Source organism: Podarcis gaigeae (assembly GCF_964106915.1).
Source record: "Podarcis gaigeae genome assembly, chromosome: 2".
NCBI lineage: Eukaryota > Metazoa > Chordata > Lepidosauria > Squamata > Lacertidae > Podarcis > Podarcis gaigeae.
The window spans coordinates 30,755,021-30,772,748 of record NC_139679.1 but is presented as its reverse complement, the minus strand read 5'-3'; the positions used below and the strand labels follow the sequence as shown (position 1 = coordinate 30,772,748).

At 40.8% G+C, this 17,728-nt stretch overlaps 1 protein-coding gene across 2 annotated transcripts in view; it reads left to right on the top strand.

The window, feature by feature from the left end:
- Positions 1–17,728, top strand: part of RPTOR (regulatory associated protein of MTOR complex 1) — a 311,493-nt gene that overhangs the window by 76,816 nt on the left and 216,949 nt on the right. The gene's annotated exons all lie outside the window — the stretch shown is intronic.

The window sequence follows — 17,728 nt, the reverse complement described above, 5'->3', positions numbered from 1 at the left end:
TTTTGCCTCATCTTCCAGTGAATTGTACTCTGTTCGATGAATATTCACAAAGGCAGCATGCAAGGATGGATTCTTGTATAAGCTTTTTGGAAAAGAACCCTGACCACTGAAAGGAACTTCTGCGTTGCCTCCATAAATTGAACAGAATAAGGCATTCAGAGATGCCACCAGTGGTGTCATGTCTCAGAATGACATGGTACATTAAAGAAGGGTTGACGCACCCAGTGAGTAAATGTTGTATGTCTAAAGAAAATAGTATTGCAAGAAAACCCAGGGCTTGTAGGAGCCAACAAAGGTTTTCCTAGAAGCCTCAATTACAGGTCTGGTGCCAGGGGTTGCCATTGTGGAGCACTTCCTGAGGCCAGTATCCCAAGTATGGGAACAGCAAGGAAAACTTGCCTTGCCTACCTTTTTGGGTTCAGTGTTGCAGATTGGATCCAAAGAGGGTAATTGAACAGAAAGTGAAAACAGTGACAGGTAGGATGTGCATGAGAGGGGCATTGAGAAGCTGGCGTGACTCAAATAATTTGAGTTAAGCAATATAGCCAAAATGTATACAATGGTACCTCGGGTTACAGACGCTTCAGGTTACAGACTCCGCTAACCCAGAAATAGTACCTGGGGTTAAGAACTTTGCTTCAGGATGAGAACAGAAATTGTTCCCTGGCGGCCCAGTGGCAGTAGGAGGCCCCATTAGCTAAAGCGGTGCTTCAGGTTAAGAACAGTTTCAGGTTAAGAATGGACCTCCGGAATGAATTAAGTTCTTAACCCGAGGTACCACTGTATTCATAAGGCTATACCGAAGGGACTCCATGCACACTGCCCAGGCTTGCACCCCAGAGAGGTCAATTTGGTGCTGCTAACATGGCAAAAACAACATGGGAGGCAGCAGTTACAAGTTACCCATCTCAGCAGTCAGAGCAGGCGCTGTGATTCTCCAGTGGTTTGACTTCACCCCCGGAAGCACACTCCACTGTCTCTCAAGACGGATGCCAGCAACAGTACCCAAGTATATGTGTAACGCGAGTCTCTCTCCCTCTCTTTGATACGAATCCCTCAGAAGATGCAAGGAAGGCATCCTTAGCACCAAAATATGCTACCTAGGTTATATTCACCTGAGATATTGGATGGGAACCTGGATGTACCTTTGAGTCATATCTCCTGTTGTGAGCTATTCATCATTTCCTGTTTAGTCATTGTGAGCTCAAACTAACACTGAGTTGAGAATTCCTCTCCACCTTTGCATGCTGTGAAAATGGGAAAGCACTTTAAAGCATTTTGTGTAGGTGAGAGAAATGCTTAAGAATTTCAGAATATCTCACTGGGAGGCAAGGGGTGCTGGCTGTTCCACCCTTTTCTGTTTTTAAACTTCATTATACTGCTTCCATAAACAGTGGCCATGTGGCCACCATGTTCTTCCACATTATGCTATGTCATAGCAACATTCAAGTGCTATACATTCCATAAATATCTGTGTGAAATTGTGGGAAGGAGGTTGGGGAGGAATGGCCACTGACCATTACAAGGAACAATGGAGCAATTAATTTTAAAACTAGAAGGAAGAGAAGAAGAAAACAGGCGCTACCACCACACGCTTTCCTTATAAGCCCTCAATAATTTTAAGAGTTTATTTCTGTCACACTAAGAGAATAGGCTGTTTCTGCTTTCCATTTTGTTCCACTGCCCCTCAGAAAACAAAGTGTGTGTGTATGTTTCAGCTCAGATTTAGTTCATATCCCATTAGTGTACATTTGAAGTTACTTTTTTTTGTTTTTTTTGCTCTGGCATGCATCAGTTCAAAGAGATCCTTTTGGAGCTCTTTGTAGTGCACTTGAGTTTTCACCAACCTGAATAATTTGTGGAGTTTGTTGCCTCCATCTCAGAGGACCATATAGAAGAGAGCACAGGAATGATTTGAGAGCATCACAAAAAGGTTCTGTAAGGTCAGTGTTTCATTCAGATCCCAACACTGCTAGCCTGGTGTTTGTTTGTAAACTTTAGATGGCATCCCAGCAGCCCAGTCAATGTCTAGTAGCTCAAGTTATATTTTGCTTGCTCTTAACTATATCTGTGTAACACATCTCTGCCAATGTACCCAAAGTACATATTCTGAAATTATCAAAGCAAGCCCAATAAGGAGACATTTTTCTTCTGCATCCACCAGGAAGTGCTTCTGCTTCTGTTTATTTGATCCTTTTGGTAAATATGTTTTCAAGGCTTCCCCCTCAAAACCTTAATGTCTTTAAGCCTCCCTTGATTCAAATGAAAGCCGAGGGCACGTATGATGCTCCTGTGGCTGTAGGAATTATGGTAGGACGCAAAGCTTTTCCGGCACTAATCACATGTGAATGGATATTGTGGATTGACCAAGAAATCCAGATACTGCATTGAGTCCAGATTTTCTGTAAGCTTTTAGAAAGGGAAGGAAAAGGGGAAAATCATATAATTTTGTATAATGAGCTTGAAAGGGACCACACATCATTACCATTGTCTGAATTATCAGAAACAAAATGATTTCACTATAAAGAGCGATTCCCGTTTTCTTCGGGAAGTAAAATGTATAAGTTCAGAGCAGCTCACAATAAAATGTGCCAAGGAAAATCTGCAAACCGCCATTGGCATATTTCGTTCCCTTTTCATTTCAGGCTGTGATGTGGACATTGAAACCCTTATGTAGAGCTGCTGATCTTGATGTACTTCACTGATTCCTTGTCATCTGCAGCCCCCTGATCTACCACTATAATGTTTCACCTAAAGAAAATAAATGAAAGGGAGCATCAATCAGGAATTTAATTGCATGAAACAGTTGCATAAATTGGCATTTGTCATCTCAGAAGAGAACACATTTATCAGCCTTTTCGCAACATCAGAAGTAAGCAGTGCTTTGTATGTAAAGCACAGTTTGTCCTCAAATGTTTTGACATTCATTTTGATTTTCTGATCAAATGGTCTTTTGATTTTAAAGAAAAAAAGTATCATCAGGGATTTCTTCCATTCTGCTCCATGCTATATCATCATAAAAGGATGCCTTTAAACTTTCATTCTTAAACAAATTTTATTTTTCTGAGAGATTTGCTTTGCATGACTGTGAGTTAAGCTGCAAGAACCTTTTGCTAAAGGAAAAACTGTAGTAGATCTTCACCTCCAACTAGCATTGATATAGTTTTAGGGTTGATGGGAGTTGCTGTCCAACAATGTGTAGAGAGCACCACTTTCTTTACCTCTCAGCTCCAAGTGGAAAAAAATAGGGCCAGCTGGTGCACTCTGGGTTTCTACCATGGCCCTTTTTACATGATTTTTAATAAAGAATGTGGTTTCTGTATAAAGATATAAATCTGAGCCACAGCTGCTTTGAGAATCATTGAATTACTAATTGATTGTGTGTGTGTGTGTGTGTGTGTGTGTGTGCGCGCACTAGAGAACCCAGCAGTGCTGCTGTTTGTCAAGATATGTGGAGCATCTAAAAGACAGAAAATACATATAAGAATCTTTATGCAGCTGCCCTTGAGAATGAGCTTCTGATATAAAAGCACTGATGCATCTCTCTTTTTCTTGGTCAATCTCATTAAGTCTTGTTCCTAAGTATTTCAGCACAGTGGGAGTATAAGAGGAATCCCTAAAATGACATTGAACTCACCTTAACTGGTATAAACTTTACATCTTTTATATTGGTGTTGCAGCCTGCTTTCTGGGCTCGGTGCAAGATGTTCATTTTGCTCTAGCCGTCTTGAGTCAAACATACCTTAGAGACCATTTCCTTTCATATGATCTACTCTGACCAATAATATTTTATTGGTATCTTTTAAGTATTTTCATCTATATATTGTGTTGACTCTCAGGAGAAGAGGGATAGGGTGATTGTTCACAATTATGGGACTTCTTAGTTGTGGCTCATGCACAGGCCATTATTTCAATTGACCTTTAAAAGTTCTATCTCATATATGTGCTTTACCTGTTTCTAAGCAAATCCCCTTTGAAATAGGGCAGGGTGCAAAGGTTTATGGATAACTTGGATAATCTGCCAATACAATATAATCCATTTAGGTTAACAGTAAACACAGTTGAGGCAATGGAGGTGGTGTTGATTACATAACATGAGAGAGAGAGAGAGAGAGAGATTGGCACCTAGTACACAATAGTGCTCAGTGCCTACCTATTGACCTGGTTGACCTACATAAATTACAGATAACAGGAGCTGTAGTGATATGATAAGTTTTAATTGGAAAAGATTTGTACTTGGACACACACACCCATTCAAGGAACTTGACTGAAAGTTCTACCATCAAAGAACCGGAACTGCCTTCATCGTCTTCTTACCTGCATAGTTCACTTGACTTAGCACAACCATCCTAGCAGCAATATGCTACTCAGACAACGGCAGGATTGAACCAATGTCATGCATAAGAACTGAGCTGCCCCTGTATGCTGCAAGAGAAATGGGGAAGGAGAAAGTGGTTCAGGGCAGAGGCTACTTTAGAAAGCCAGCATGATCTGATCACGCAGGAATGTGAGAGTATATGTTTCACAAGACTGTTCAAAACTTTTACGTGAAGTACTTTATTTTAATTTTCTGGCTACTTCATACAAATGGAATGTTGGAAGTTTAATTTGTATTACGAAAATTCAGAAGACCTGATTCTCCCTCCTTTACCAGAATTATTTTATTTTAGCAGAAATCACCTTAATATATATATAGTAGGAACAGGGAACTAGTGCCCAAAGAGCAAAATGTAGCCCCTCAGCATATTCCTGGTCCTAAAGATTAATATAATGGAAGCTCTTTTCCCAGACAAAACACAGGAAAAAGCTTCTTTTCTCCCTGTTCCTCAATTTTGAATAGCAAAAGATTCTCTGTTAGAGTTCTCCCTTTTCTATACACGTCAGGTCTGGTTCCCAGGTGTGAGTAACTGAAGTGGCAAGGAGGGATTACTCTGCTTAAGCCAGGCATCTCCAAAGTCCATTTCAGGGGCCTAAACTGCTGGTCAGTTTAATCCAGACCCTGTGGCAGTTTTAAAAAAGTTTTAAAAAAAGGTCAACAACTTTGGTCGGCCCTCACAGCCCTTCACTTCATAAAATGCAGTCTTGACTATGCTACCACTCAGTGGATTTGTAACTGGCTGACTGACCGAACCCAAAGGGTGCTCATCAATGGTTCCTCTTCATCCTGGAGAAGAGTGACTAGTGGGGTGCCACAGGGTTCTGTCTTGGGCCCGGTCTTATTCAACATCTTTATCAATGACTTGGATGATGGACTCAAGGGCATCCTGATCAAATTTGCAGATGACACCAAACTGGGAGGGGTGGCTAACACCCCAGAGGACAGGATCACACTTCAAAACGACCTTGACAGATTAGAGAACTGGGCCAAAACAAACAAGATGAATTTTAACAGGGAGAAATGTAAAGTATTGCACTTGGGCAAAAAAAAATGAGAGGCACAAATACAAGATGGGTGACACCTGGCTTGAGAGCAGTACATGTGAAAAGGATCTAGGAGTCTTGGTTGACCACAAACTTGACATGAGCCAACAGTGTGACGTGGCAGCTAAAAATCCAATGCAATTCTGGGCTGCATCAATAGGAGTATAGCATCTAGATCAAGGGAAGTAATAGTGCCACTGTATTCTGCTCTGGTTAGACCTCACCTGGAGTACTGTGTCCAGTTCTGGGCACCACAGTTCAAGAAGGACACTGACAAACTGGAACGTGTCCAGAGGAGGGCAACCAAAATGGTCAAAGGCCTGGAAACGATGCCTTATGAGGAACGGCTAAGGGAGCTGGGCATGTTTAGCCTGGAGAAGAGGAGGTTAAGGGGTGATATGATAGCCATGTTCAAATATATAAAAGGATGTCACATAGAGGAGGGAGAAAGGTTGTTTTCTGCTGCTCCAGAGAAGCGGACACGGAGCAATGGATCCACACTACAAGAAAGAAGATTCCACCTAAACATTAGGAAGAACTTCCTGACAGTAAGAGCTGTTCGACAGTGGAATTTGCTGCCAAGGAGTGTGGTGGAGTCTCCTTCTTTGGAGGTCTTTAAGCAGAGGCTTGATAACCATATGTCAGGAGTGCTCTGATGGTGTTTCCTGCTTGGCAGGGGGTTGGACTCGATGGCCCTTGTGGTCTCTTCCAACTCTATGATTCTATGATTCTATGAAATCTGGCCCTCTTTGAAAAAAGTTTGGACACCACTGGCTTAAGCCCTCTAACAGCATTCTCTTATAATGTCAACTCAAATATAGGTGTCATTGAGCTCATTACTTGTGCAGGTAAGTGGGTGTAGAATAGCAGCCTAATATTGTTTGCACCATCTCCCCCAGTGTGCAAAAGACCTTTGCCTGTCTCACAGCTCGCATTCAAATGTCAATGGAGGGGCCAATCTTGCTGGCCCTTCCACAGTTCAAATTATGACCCCTGTTGTTGTTGTTTTAAAAAATTTCATCACCAATGTTTTAGTGGTAGAGAGTTTGTTTCTACTGAAATGTTGGCACACTTCCATTAGTTGTTGTATCTGCTTTGTGGTTCTTATTTTTAAAAATGAATGACAGTCCATATAGTTAGCTTAACTTCCAAATCCTTTAAAATTCAATGTTGTGACATTTGCTGTTGAGTAGAGATGAAGAGTGATATCTAAAGCTTTAATAAATGTTGTCGTTATTAAAACATTTTCTTCTGTAGAGGTCTTTCTTCTTGCAAAAGCTTTTTATTATGACAGAATATAAGGAACATATCAGTAGAGCACTCAGGCGGCAGAAATGCAAGAGGCTCTGCCCACACCACAGGGAGACGTTCCAGTGCACGTCATTGATTATCCCCGGGGCAATTCCTGTTTCGCCTCAGGTGGCAAAACTGGATAGGCCTCCCCTGAAACGTAACATTGACACTTGCTTTACAAATTGGGAGATGGCCTTGGAGACTCTTTCTCTTTCCTCACCCTCTCCGCTCCCTAGACATTTTCCTCCCCCATTCCCTTGGCATTGTTTTACCATGGTTTAAAATTACAAATGCACCATGCCCAGCCAGAGTCAATGCTTCCCTTGTTAATGGTCATTTGAAACTATGATTTGACATGTGATTTGTGGGGAAACTGATTAGTTTTTACCATTATTAGTGTCAGGATATGAAACACAAAACATCGTAGTTAATGTCAAGGGAGAGGGGATAACATCCTTGAAGCAGTATCTCAATTTGAAAATCATGGTTTGTAGAACATCAGCATTATGCGATTTCTTAGGCGTTTTGCTTTGGCCATGTGTCAGTATAAACATTGTAAAAGATGCCTTGATCAATTCCTCCTCAAAGCAAGGGACCACATTTATTCTTGCTATTCAAAAAATACTTAGTTTTTGTTTTAAATAGCATGTGTCCCAAACGCTGAGCAAAACAGTCAAGAATCCTCCTCATAGATGTTTTTACATCTTGTTACATATATTAAGTAGCAGGTAGTTCCCGCAAGTACTAATTGTTTGAATTGCTGAATATTTTTCATTGTGAGATAGGGCACTATTATTCCCTCTTTGTGGATGGGCAAATGAGACTTAGAGTGAGTGCTTTGCTATTAGCCCTTATTGAAGTAGCTTCATGATCCAGGCATCCACTCATGATTGGCACGTCTATTTGCTCCCATTGTGAGAGTCATACAAGTGGTTTGTTTTGGCAGCAGCCATTGCAGAAATAACATATAAACCTGACCACTTAGTGCATGTCAGAGGTGGGACTTGCATTCAGAACTGGTCCTAGTATTCATTTAGTCAATGACACTGGCCTTTGTGTATGATGTGTTACACACACACACACACACACCTCTGTACATATAACTGTGTGGTGAAGCCCTTCTGTTCCACTGGAGATTGAAAATCAGCAGTGTTCCTACATTAATTCAGTTTCTAAATTGCACTCTGCTTTAATATCATTTGTAGGACAAAATGTAAACAAGTTATATAATTCTTAGTTCAAATGATTAGCTGAGTTTAATATACAAACTGCCTCATAATAATGAGATTGACTTGATTTAAAAAAAAAACATTTTTTGAAGCTTTTTTGATGATGGGAAATAAAAAACAAAGTAAATGTAGGTGGATAATGTATCATAATGACAGCTAAGCTTAGATTTGGACTGTGGTCTTGACACATACATTGCAGGGATTATGACTAAGACAACTTCATCAGCATGTATTGCAGAGTCAATGTGGTGTCGTGGTTATAGTGTTGGACTAGGACCTGGGAGACCAGGGTTCAAATCCACCAGGGCCATGAAGCTCACTGGGCGACCTTGGGCCAGTCACTGTCTCTTTACCTAACCTGCTTCACAGGGGTGTTGTGGGGATTAAATGAAGAGTGGTAGACCCACGTACACCACCTTGAGCTCCACTGAGAAAAAGGTGGGAAATCAATAATTAAATAAATTTTGAACCAGCATGGCTGAAGATGCATTGCTTATACATTGGCTACCAGTTTTCCAATGACTATACCAACTTCTCTAAGGCAAATGCTATCCCAAAAAAATATGATAATTTCAAATGTCTCCCTGCCCTGGTACAGGAAAGGTATCTCAGAATACAGCCTTCAAAATATACAAGTGGCTTGAAGTCATGGTCCTATTTTAAAAATTATTTTGGAAAACTTATTCATTTATAGATGTAGCCTACCCTGTACCCTGTTGAAAACTGCAGAATGTATAACAGCAGTAATACATGAAACATAATTACATGTTTAGAGAGATAATATTATAATAAATTAATGGAAAGCTGGATTTAGTGTAGCCTTTCCCACTCTAGTGCCCTCCAGGTGTTTTAGGCCAGGCATGTCCAACTCCCAAGAGACTGCAATCTACTCCCACTATAAAAAAACTGGCAGTGATCCACCCATTGGATTGACCAAAGTTGTTGAGCTTTTAGGCTATGTATCATCTGTGACTGTTGACCATGCTGGCCAGGACTGATGGGAGTTAGCATCTGGAGAGCACCAAGTTGTAGGCTGTAGCAACCTTTCCATCAATTGCCGGCTTTTCAATAGCAAGAGTGATTAAATATGGCGTAATGATTCTCCCTTCCTCCCCCTCCTCAAAAGGTGATGTTGCCTTATTGTGGTGCCAACAATGATAAATTGGCCATTTGGCTTTTACACACCCTCGGCTGCTAAATGTGTTGCAGCCCACACAGAATATGCATGTATGCGTTTTTATTTTCATACTTTCTGGGAAGAATTATGGCAAAGATTTATATAAAGGGATATCCCAAATTTCCTTCAAACAAATTGACTGAGCAGGCCCTTAATGGACAAGAATAAGTGCTTGATCAGATGCTTCCCCCCATTCTTTGGGGTTTTGAATTAACCCATGAATATCTGTTTGCTGTCCACCAGCCTTCCTCTGGGTCTACAAATAATACAGAATAACTCAGATTCTTTCTGCTGTTTCATCACCTTCTCTGAATGTTTTTAAATAGACCTTCAAACTTACTTTGTTTCTTCTGTTTCTAGATGTTTAGGATTAGGCAACAGCCCATAAGCAGTGCCACAGAGGAGAGGAAGGAAGGATTTGAGCATCCTCCCGAGACAAGTAGTCCCTGCTCCCCATTGTTCTGATTGAAGGTTTCCTGTGATTACCTGAAGGGAAAACACTTTTCACATGCTCAGAAATGCACTTTGCCCCTTCTGTGACCTTCCCAATACTTGCTTTCAGGTACTTCCACTGCAACTCCCTCAGTACAATTGTGGTCTAAAAAAATCTAGGTCTTGACATTGCCTTTCTTACATGAGAAGACAACTTCCTGCATCCCTTTGCCAGGCAGCGACAGATGTAATCACAAGTAACCAGTGGGTATATTGAGCTGCTCTTCCCACTCTTCCATGGTCCTATATCACCCTGTATTTTGTCTGAGCACTCTATTCAGTACAAGATTATCCTTAGATGAGATCCTGCAGTTGTGTTCTGTTTTCTAGGTAAATATGTTCCTTCGTCTCCTGTTCATAACTTGGTTTAAAATTAAGTTTACTTGACACACGATGCAGTTAATTACTTGTTTGCTTCTTCTCATGATGTGACACAGACAATAGGGTCTGATTATGTTCCAAATGAAATCAGTGTAAGGGAAGTGTGAATCACCTCAGCTTAAAGTCTTTCTCTGTGATTGCTCACTCTATTCTGCCGTTGGATTTTGAGAGTGGTTCTGATCTTCTGGCTGGCTGTGCATGGCTCCTAGGAGTTTGCATGTTTACAGCAGTGAAACATTTCCTAGACCTCTTATCCAAGTTGAAGGTTTCTGTACCCAAAGTTTCAATCCGTAGCTCAGATTGCTCTGATGCAGAGCCTGTTGGCAGTGGCATTGCTGAAGTGTACTCTGTTCTCACTGCATCTTAGAACAATTTGCAGCACAAAGCGTAGTGCATGATGCACTGCAGCTTTTAATGGAAAGAAGGTCTGCATTATTTCAGCTGGCACAATAATTTATAACAAGTGATTAGAAGGTTCCTAGAGGTAATTATAATTAAACCACTGTGCCCTTTGTGAGTGTTCTTGCCTGCAGGTATTCATGTCCCCTTTGTGGCCTGAAGAGAACAGGACATTGTTTCATTAGAAATACATCTAGAAATCTTTATAATTGCATTTTAATGGAGAGAGAGGTACAGTGCATATCTAATCACGTTGTTGCTTGAAGAACAAGTATATTTTAATAGTGTTGATACTTTTAATAAAATTCTTTCACTGGATGGTATTGAACTAAGTTTCACTTAGAGCAGACCCATTGAAATTAATGGACCTAACTTATCATGTCCATTAATTCTAATGGGTCTCTGCTGAATACCATCTTTTAAACCAGTTTCCCAAACTTGGGTCTCCAGCTGTTTTTGGACTACAATCCCCATGATCCCTGACCACTGGTCCTCCTTATTTGAATTTTAGATTTGATGTGTGTTTTTTATATTCCAAATGCCCAATTTGATTTATATTTTTTCATTCATTATGCTACTTATGATTCTTATGAAATAATGCATTTCTAAAAGTGGGAAAAATCCATGGGAAATTATAGTACTGGAGAAATTTTCACTCTACGTCATGACTTTTTGTTTTGAAAGTTATCCAATATATACCATATTTTTCGATCTACAAGGCGCACCCTATTTTGGGGGACTCCAAATTAAGAAAACATCCCTCAGCACTACCTGTGTATAAGATGAGCCCCAATTTTAAACCTAATTTTTTGGTTAAAAAACAAAACAAACCCTAGTCTTACACACAGAAAAATACAGTATGTGTGTGCATGTAATTTGGAATGACCTATGGCTATTTCAGTTACTTAAGTGTGTGGAATGGAGTATTTCCCATTTCAGCATTTATTGTCAGGACTTGAGTCTGCACTGGGTCTTGAACTTACATCTTGAGGAATGTTGGAGAAGGACTTACCTCCTGTGCCCGTATAAGATCTTCCAGTCAGGCTGGAATTTTCCTGTTCACAATTTTCCTGTTCATCTCCTCCTCCTTTTTTTGCCACCATCCAATCTTGATTGCATAAGAGCTGGGTCTGACATATATTCTCCTCTTCCTTGCCAGTGCTAGTCTTACTGTTTGGAAGTTTTCTAATGACAGCTTCAACTTTGCTGCTAGTAAACGCATTGTAAGAAAAAACATTTAAATGCTTTTATAACACTAGGCAGCAGTGTGAGCTATGAGCTGGAAATGCATGGTTCACATCTCAGCTTGGTCATGAACTTACTTGGTGATCTTAACCAATCTACTATCCCTTGTTCTCAACCACATACTTCAAATCTGTGGCATGGGGATAATTACTGTACTGCTTTATTTGGTGCTTATAAAGATTACTAAGATAATGTACTTGAAACACTTTGAACGCCTAAAGAATGCTATATAAATATTGAATGTTTTGTTTTATGTTCTAATTTTCATCCATAACCCTGACGAGCTTCTTTTTGCATGCGATATTGATGCTTCTCAACCGTGTCATTGTTTCAATGGAGAAAATGTTGCATCTATTTGTTTCCATAGCAGTGTGAGTCTTGATAGAAGTTCTGCAGGGGACTTTCTTTTGTTTTTAAGCTTTTGGTCTTACATGTAATGTCCCTTGCTATGCAACACAATGTAGCTTGTACAACCCTCTGCAGTGTCTTTCCTTGTTTTGGGAGGACTGAGCTCAGTCTATATGACATTTGTGATCTCTGCAGCTTTACAATGACAGAAGGAAACCAATTATGGTAAATTCCTTTCTAGTACTTCAAAACAAATCTAGAAGCTAATTGAAATGCCTGTTTAAAAAAATGGAGCGATTTTAGGATGAATCACCCTGAGGTTGTTATTGTCTAAACTTTGTTTTGCACATTGCTCCAGGTCTAAGGGGAGCTTGTTTTCAGTTGTTGTTCAGTGAACCTCCAATGGCTTGGCCGGTCATTTTCTTAAAAGTTAGGAAACAACTGTTACTTCTGGGCCCAATTACTGCTCCCCAAATTGATGGTTGCTACCTCCAAATCTCCTGATGACCTTTCCCACTAACTTCATGTAGATGTTAAAAAGCATGGGGAGCAGACTGGAACCCTGCAGGACCCCACAGTTCAAGTGCCATTATGATGAGCAGTAATTCTCCAATGCTTCCTTCTGGAACTGGTCCTGCAGGTAAGAGTGGAAGCACTGGTTCATTATGCCTTCACCTAGATGCTGTGGTTGGTTGTTTCAAAAGCTATCAAGGGAACAAGGAGAAATAATGGGATTTTACTTCCCCTTTCTCTCTTATTCTCTCAGTCCAAATAACCCGCATCTTCCAAAGCATCCTAGGAGGGGGATATTTGCAACTAGGTGGTAGCTGTTACAGACTTTGGGATCCAAGGAGTGGAGTTTTAGGAGTGGTCACACTACTGCCTCTTTAAAGCAATAGACACCATTTCCTCATGCAAATATGTGTTCAAATCCACGTTGGACTCATATCAACCAAGATGGGCAATGATTGAGGGAACTCATGGTTGGCTGAACACCTTGTCCTTATCCTCAGGCCACAAGAGCCTCATAAAATCTGACCAGGCAGCGCTCAGGATACCACACTTCAGAGTCAGCCAAGACATCATAATCAACATGAATGAGCAATTTTACTCTTGAAGTGTCTCACACATTTATTATAGCAGGAGCCTGATAGGTCCAAACCACACTCCATGGACTATATTACAGGGGCCCAACCGGCCTCAAGTAGAAGTCAGGCATTTAATGTTGCCAGTTCCATGTTGTGGAAAGCTTTTCTGGCAGAGATTTGGCAGGCACCCTTCCTTTTGGCATTCAGGCATCTCTTGAAGACTTGGTTTTATGCTCACAGGCTGATCTAATTGCTTTACAATTTTCTTGAGTGACCAGTCATTTTAATGATGGCTCTGCACTGCTTTTAATGTTGCTTTTAAAAATATATAATATTGCTGTGCACCGCCCTGAAATTCTGGGAGAGGTCAGTATATAACTGCTTGAATAAATAAATCAATAAATCACATATCTCAATAGGTCTTTCCTGCTTGGAGCAATTCTGCTGGAAGGATATTTGAGGTTGCAATGGAGTTGAAAAAGTAAGCTTTCTTTGCCACACTTGCCACCATGTAGTAGACCTGAGCATGCGGTCTTGCTTAGCTTTGCAAATGTGCTAGTAATTTTATTACTCCACCACTATTCAGCTGTTCCTGTTGCAAGCGTTATACCACCTGTACTCTAGCCCTTGTCTGGCCTGTTTCACTGTCCAGTTCTCAATTACAAACCATCGGTCATTCACCTTGTAGCAAAGACTAGATTTAAAGCATGATCCACATTATGCTCTGGGAGCAGGAGTGCATTGAGCCTGCCCTGTAGTTGGTGGACAGAAATGTCTAAGCCAGCCCACCTGAAGGGGCCTCTGTGTGGTATAGAAGCCACTCAGAACAATCTGATGGGTATTCTGCAACACCCCTTAGATCACCCTTACAAGCTAGGATAGAGAGATTGCTGGCCAGCAGTGTGTGTGGTATACTGGTGACATCCCTATTCTGTCTCTCTGATTCACTATCAAGTACTTTCAAATTTATTCCCTTATGGGCAATGATTACTCCTGCCCCTCAAGCCAGGAATGGTACTGCACTGAATTCTGGGGCAGTTGCAATTGTGGCAGACATGCCCCCGTATGCATCTCCTTCACCCAGGCTTCAGTGGTTCATTCTAGGTGGGTTCCTTCACCTGCAATTAAATTAAATGAATGATAGCTGGCTTGTTATGGAATAATACTCCAACCTTCTGTATCAATGCCTCCCTCTGCCCACAATCATTGTTATAGAAGCACTCCTGTGGCCCTCCTCGTTGTATCCCTGTAGACACAGTATTGGAAAGAAGAAAACCACCCAGCACTTTCTAAACCTCAAGGGGAGTAATATGGATGTTATAGTGCAGTAATAAACACACATCCATCAGCTGCAGTAATTCAGTATAGCCTCTGCGCATGGTGGGGTCTCTTGATAATGTTCCAGTTCTGATAGTCTCACCAAGGATGAGTCAGGTGCAAGGCTTTTTAATGAAAGAAGAATAAAAATCACAGCCGGCTCCACTCACTTAAATAACATGGTTGTGTTGCACATGAACATCTCTTCTTCCTGCAGAGAGCTGGGGGTTAAATGTCAAATACCACCAGCTCTGATATATTGTGCCCACTATACCTCTCCTCTTTGAAGATGCAATGGGCTCTCTTGATAAGCTCCCAGCCCAAGAAGTAGGCTAAAGCAGGTGCAGGGCAATTAGCAACAATTACAGCTGGCTTAACTTACTCACTTAGGTAATTGTGGTTGTGCCGTATTTTAACTCCTTCTCTTTATTGCACCGTACAGGCATCCACACAGCGACAGAGAGCTGGGAACTAGTTGCCAAATGTGTCTGAACAGCTCTCTGATGTTTTGTCCTCTGGGCCTTCCTTTGCTCTCCAGTTTTAAGCTGTTCTGTAGCAAAAAAAAAGTACACCAAGATTGCATCCAACATTGTGTTATGGAGTACAAACTCACACAAGTGATATTTTCTCTCCTTGCCACTGTAGCCTCCTGTACCCCATCCCCTGTGCAGTGCAAAACAGGCTTATGGAACATTTGGGGCTTTAATTGGAGGAGAAATTTGCCAAAAATATGGAACTTTGCCCAAGCTGTTCAAGAGTCCTCCATCTGATTTTTTTATTATCTCCCCACCCCCACTGCAGGCCTTTAAGACAGGCAAGGTTCAGTAGTTGCCCTTGACCCTCTGGGGAAGCTTTTAGGGGAAACATAAAGGGGATGTATTGGCTACAATAGTGAAAACATGCACATTGCAGTCCACCTTGCCTGGGAAGATTCAGCTGCTAGCTCCCTTTTTTGCCCTGCTTGGAAAAATTCTGCTGATCAGTGTCACATGATAGAGGAAAGAATTATAGTTAACTAAGATGAATTCCTTGCAGCATTTGTAAGGTTCAGATCTACTAGACAAGCAAGAGTTGGAATAAGTTTGTCATCTTCAGTAATGGCCACATTCTTTGTCCGTTTATAACAGATGTCTCAATTTGGCTCTCCTGTGGTTTCCTTGCATCCCTTGTCAGAACAAAGTGATGGTTTTGTATCTAACAGTCTACTTAAACTTGCATTTGTTTTTCCCCACCCTAAGGCTGAGAAACGGGCATCATTTTTTTTAGAGTATTGAGACGTGGCCGCAGATCTTAATTAAATGCACTACCTCAAGATCAGTTCAGACATTAAAGGGTCTACCTGAGTGCTTCAGAAAAAAAGCCGTAATATGTTTGGAGTTGTTCACAAGATGTATTTCCGCAATAGTCCCACACTTACGCCTGCAGCTGTTTCACATGAACAACCCCAACCATGCAGTAGTTTTACAGGCATTTCAGCTGCACCCACTTAGAAGCTTTACCTGGAAGGGGTTGTAGCTCAGTGGCAGAACCCATGCTTTAAATGAAGAAGGTCCCCATATTTCAATCCCAAGTGTGTCCAGGTATGACTGGGAAATATTTATGTCTTTAACACTGGACAGCGCCTGCTAGTCAGTGAAGGATGGCAATCCTGAGATGGATGGACCAGTGGCCTGACTTGGTATAAGGCAGATTCCTCTGAGGGTACCCCAGAGTAAGAATTTAAAATCTAATAAGCCCATCGATTTTGGGGTTTTACGCTGTATGGCCAATGAAATCAGGGGCATATCTCTGTAGTTCAGAGGTTGAAATTGCTTCCTCCTCTTTGCAAAGTCCTCCTTGGTGAACTGAATGTTTCATCAACTAATTATTGCAGATGCGAATGTTTCCTTTATCTTTTGAAAGAATGAAATGCAAAGAAAAGACGGGGATGCTAATGCTGTGTTGTTATGGGACATGGAGTGGCACTGCTACATTTGCTGTGGATTTTAGCTAAACCTAATCTACCAGCAGGCTGCTTTATTGCCCATTCAAGACTTTCAGCAGCTGTTTTCTCTGACCTGTTAATTGGTTTAGAAATGCTGTGTGTGGCTTCTCCAGCACAATCAGCGTGATGAAATGGAAGCCTGCACAAACACAAAAAGCGTCTCTCTTGAGTGAGTGAGTTGATGAAGTGTGACAGGAAATGACATGCTATAGATAAAATATGCAGTGCCAAAACCCACAGTGTGTAATGCCATGGTGGCCCCACTTCTCTAGGGGAGGAAAGGTATCTATATTCATAGATTGGAGATATAAAAGTTACAGAGAGGCAGGTGTGATCTCCTGTGTAGATTACTTTCTTCTTCTTTTTTGTCATGAGAAGAATGAAATTGCAAGTACAAGTTTAGCTTCCTGTTTCTTTTTGTTATTTTTTCTTTTGAAAGTTTTAAATAGAAGAGAAAGCAGAATTGAAATGGAAAATTAAACTTTCCAACATTTAGAGTTTGTTATTCCTGAACATTGTTCAAAATTTTATTTAAATAACTGACTTCCACATAGGAGATGTACCTCTGAGGCTTGGCAGGTGTAGGATCATGGAACTCCCATGCCATAGTTTTTCTGAAGGTGAGAGGCCAACCCTCTTATAAAAACCAAAATTTTCTATCACCGGGGACTTTAATTAGCCCAAATAATCTGAATTATTTGGGTTAATTAAAGGCAGTGATTGTAGAACAACATTCTGGCAGCAAAATCAGTACTAGAAAGGAGTTCATAATTTATATACTGAAGATTTCTAAATTGCTTCACTCTAAAGACTTTGGATGAGCACCAATTCATTGAAAACATTAAACAATAGTTAGTTAAAATGAGTGAAACAGAATGCAAAAAATGTTAAAATGGACCTTCATTTATTGCATTATGTGAAATCAATTTAAAAAAGAGAAAACAGTGCTTTGAAAAGATGATTCTACAAGACAATGAGTTTCAGGGTTAAGGGGTTAGTCTTAGGAATCATAGCAGGAAAATCTGGAGAAAGTGCTCTTTTATGAAAACTGGGTCCAGACGGTTAGCATTTAGTAATGTAGATTGTAATCCTTCATTGGTTAAGTGCTTACCCCTTCATACTTCTTGCTGTCAGGACAATGCACATTGCTTTGCCTCTCTTTCTTTGTTAAGACAATAGATGGTCCTGATAGCTGCTAAGGAAACCTGTTTTGGTTCCCCAGGGGTTCTATTTCATGGAGTGCCATGCACACATGTCAACTAAAAGTAATGTGGGAAGTAACTGTCAACTTGTCTTAAGCCACTTCTTGCAAGATCCTTTGCTTTCAAATAAGGTACCTGGCTGCAGAATACAT